The sequence below is a fragment of the Fragaria vesca genome, linkage group LG3 (assembly GCF_000184155.1).
Source record: "Fragaria vesca subsp. vesca linkage group LG3, FraVesHawaii_1.0, whole genome shotgun sequence".
Classification (NCBI taxonomy): Eukaryota; Viridiplantae; Streptophyta; class Magnoliopsida; order Rosales; family Rosaceae; genus Fragaria; species Fragaria vesca.
Window position 1 is genome coordinate 8,692,961 of NC_020493.1, and position 4,136 is coordinate 8,697,096.

Genomic DNA, 4,136 nt, shown 5'->3' on the forward strand with positions numbered 1-4,136 from the left:
ATCTTGGTGAGATTTTACTCACCTAAATAGCCCACTGCGTTTCCGCAAAACACAAGAGCAAACCAACTCACAATTTCACAAATCACCTAAAATAACACACATATTAACCTTAGTAACAAACACAATAAGGATCAAAGTACTCTTAACTTAAAGGTAGCCCCCAAGAAGGGTAATCATTCCTCCAAGACCTCTCAAGGTCATTGAACACTCAACAACAACCAAACTATCTTCAAGATCAAACTTTCTAAGTTTCCGATCTAATGAACACCAATAAACTTAAGTCCTAGCATGCCAACCTTGCTTAAAATCTAGCCATACTACCACTCAACAAGCTCACAGCAGCAAGGACTAGCTAACCATAGGAAACTAAGGCCGCCACTCAGCCGGACGCGCCGCCACAGGCGACGGCGAGTGGGCCCCACGCGCCACCTCAAACTTCCGAATTAGGAGAAACTCACAACAGCAAAGTTGAAGCTTGAAGCAAGGGGAACAACTTTCATACCTGAGACTTCAACCAAAAATGGCCGGAACCGGCCGAAAACGGCCCCAAAAACAGCAGCCACAATCAAACCCCAAAACCTGCAAATCCGGCACCCAAACTTGATTTCTAGGTCACTAAAGAGGCATGAACATCCCTAGAAGAGAGAGGGAAGCAAGACTCACCTATACTCTTCCGGCGGGACAGCAGCAGCTCCACCGCATCGTGGAAGCTTCCAGGCGGCGGGACAGCGGCCGGAACTGCTCCAAAAATGGAGAGGGCAGCTGTGGGGTTTGAACGGAACCGACGGCGTCCGGTTTGGTGGCCGGAGGAGGGAGAACTCGGTTGAAGAAGGTGAAGGCTCGGGGAGCTCGGGGAAGAGTTGAGAGGGGAGAGAGAAAACTGAAATTAGGGCTTCTAATTAACACTCCCACACAATTTTCTACTTATACTCTTTCCAAACCCGGAAACAAACTTCCTCTGACCATAACATTCTCATACGACCTCCGTTTCAAGCGTGCCGCATGTGTACGAACTCGTATCGATAAACTCTACAACTTTCATGAAGGAAGTTTTGAAAGATAACTTATGGAAAATAAAGTCAACTTTTGGCCTCTTAAAAGTCAGCCAAAAAGTCAACCGAATAAAAATAAAAGAAACTAGCATCTAAAAATTCCGGGGTATTACAATTGGTCAAGCTTAACTGAGGTTGACTTTAACTACTTGAGAAAGAATGTTAGATACAGTTTACTAAGAGTGTTCTCCAAAGTCAATGTTCTAAAAAACGCTAGGCACTAGTTAGGCGAACAACCGGCGCCTAGCGCCCAGAGGATTAATCGGACATCTAGGCGGCGCCTAGGTGGTTTTGTATTTTCCATATTTTTTATTTTTAATAGCAAATAAAATATAAAATAAATTTATAGAATGCATTATAATGTTCCAAAATAGCAAATATACTTCAAAAATAAATAAAATAGGTCAACTACAATGTTCTTAGAAATAAAAAAACAATTTGAATAAAAAATACAGGCTTTGATGTGTTTTGATTTAAAAAAAANAAAAAAAAAAAACTAATCTGGCCGCCCAAGTGCCGCCTAGCCCGCTTAGGCGGCCGTTTTTTGTGTTGGCGCCCAGATTGAACGATTAGTGGGAAATTAGAATGGTGAGTTGACACCTAGCGCCTAGGCGGCCCTGGGTGGCGTTTTTTAGAACATTGTCCAAAGTAGGAACTGGGTATTTAAGTACATGATTTGATGACGTCGTGAGAACATTTAAGGAATTTTCAGATGCCTGAGATATTTTCTATGAATTTCTAAAGTTGATAATATTAACAAATTATTTGGAAAATTAGAAATCTAAGTGGTGCAATCTTGACCGTTGAAAGTCCACACCGTTTAATCTCACCCGTTATGTATTGTAATACCCTCTTAAGACATCCTCTTTCAAATAAACTTTTAGTTAAGTTTATTATCTAAGTTGCTAATTTAAGAGTTCGGTATTAAAATCAGGGACGATAGAGATTCTTTTGATATTTTTCAATGCTTTAGTAATTTATTATGAATTTAAAGATTGGAAATGATATAAATTACGGATGAAGTAATCTCGATCGTTGATCTTGCAGAATCTAGACCATAAGATTGATCACCATTAATCATGATCGTTGATGAATTGTTTGGTTAATCTTGACTATCAGATTTAGGTATAAATATGTCATAGATCAGTCTAGAAAAGGGAAGGCTTCCTTTCCCTTCTGGAAGCTACGCATAGTTTCAACTCTCTCTCGCTCACTCACTATTGGGAGGAGAACGAGGGATCCTTCGAGAAGAGCCCAGTTCCTAAACCCAAAAGAATGACCGACAACCTGAATGGAGATATGTCTGGTATCTCCCGAATTCTCGAGGAAACAAGTGAGGGGAGATCACACTGACCTCCTAAAGCTCTCTCTCAATCCGTTAGTGTCCGACTTCGCAAGACGATAAATAATTGGTGTTGTGATGATGGTTTTTGGGGCGTCGTTTCTGAAGTGATATTGGGCTCTTCTGATCCTGCAACAAATAGTCGAATGATGATCAATTAGGCGTCGTCATTCGGTTCGTCATGTGAGAATCGAGTTGAAGGAAGTTAGAAATCGACAACTCGTCGATCCTGGCTGTTGTTCGAGTTAAAAAGGTAAACCCGACGTAACCTATGGTAATTAATTTTTAATTTTGGACAGTGAATGTGATCCTGGATTATGTATACTGTTGGGTAAATGTTGGTGTTTAGTTTGATGTTGTTTTGAAAAGGTTGATTGATGATTATTGATTTTGTTTGCTGATCAAATTGTTCTACAACTGTGGTAGGATTTGAGAATTAATTTGTTTATTTATTCAATTATATATAAGGTCAGGATGTTACATAGTAGGTCGACTTCTTCAATGGTACCATCGCCACGTGGTTGATGTCGATATCGTAATAGTCGGCCAAATCTCTTGGGACTCAGTTGAATCCATATGGTCCCCCTTTCCAACTCCTAGGGATATCATATGGGTTCCAAGAAACATAAGAGAACTCGATCATCTTCACCCACCTCTTCAACTTGGATGATGCTAATAAAATTGTCTAGGCATACCTAACATGATAAGGAAGGATCGGCGAGGATATTCCCTAGCCGTGATGAGCATTCCAACCACGAATGCTTGGGGTCGGTGTAGTCCCTTCAAAGGGCGCAAGTCCATTAGTTTCTTTGTTTATGTTATGGCGAGGGATGATGCTAGGCGGGTTGCATGGCGTCGATGGAGGCCATGAACATGGAGAGAAGGCAATGCAGTCTGCGAAGGATGAGAAAAACCTAACCCTCGGTTATAGTTTAGAGAGAGCGACGGACTTGAGATTCTTTTCCAGATTATTTGTTACGTTTTCTAGTTAATTTGATTTTATTTGTTATGCAGTTCATCCTAAATTAACGTCACGAAAAAAGTTGGTGAATTGTGGCTTGTTGCTTGTCTAATCTAGCTGACCTCGAAGAGGTTAAAGGTTCATATCTAACTGACATTGTAAGGGTGGGGTAAGTTAAGAGGTTTTAATTAAAAAAAATTAAAAATTAGAAAAATACATGCCAAAATAATAAAAAAATTATTTTACAACAACGCCGCTCATTGCCAAAAAGTGATATTACATAAACACTTAAAATTTTAACAAATTCTTTGAATGTTTTGTTGGTGAGCTGTAATTTGGTTGAGTTATGAACTTAACTAACAACTTTGAGGTTATGAATTTAAATTTCACTGATATAAGTAAGGGTGTGTGAGTTATTTAATAATTTTTTTAAAAGAAATTATTTGGATGTTTTAATTCAGTAATTACTGCATAGGAAACGACAACTTCCATAACATTGGAGGGGATTCTTCGTTGAAGGAGAATTTGTCTTTTCTTTTTTTTTTTTTTTTCCATTTGGTTTTTGTTTCTTGGCCAAACTTGCCTTTTTTTGTTTTCTTTATCTAAATGGAATTCATGACCACTTTGTCCAATGAGAAATTTTAAATACACACCCCTAATTTCTTAATACACACCCCTTACTTAATACACTACCAATTTAGTTTTTCATTTCAATATTATACTAAATACACATCCCAAACTGCCTAAAATACCCTCAATATATTTACTATTTCACAACTCT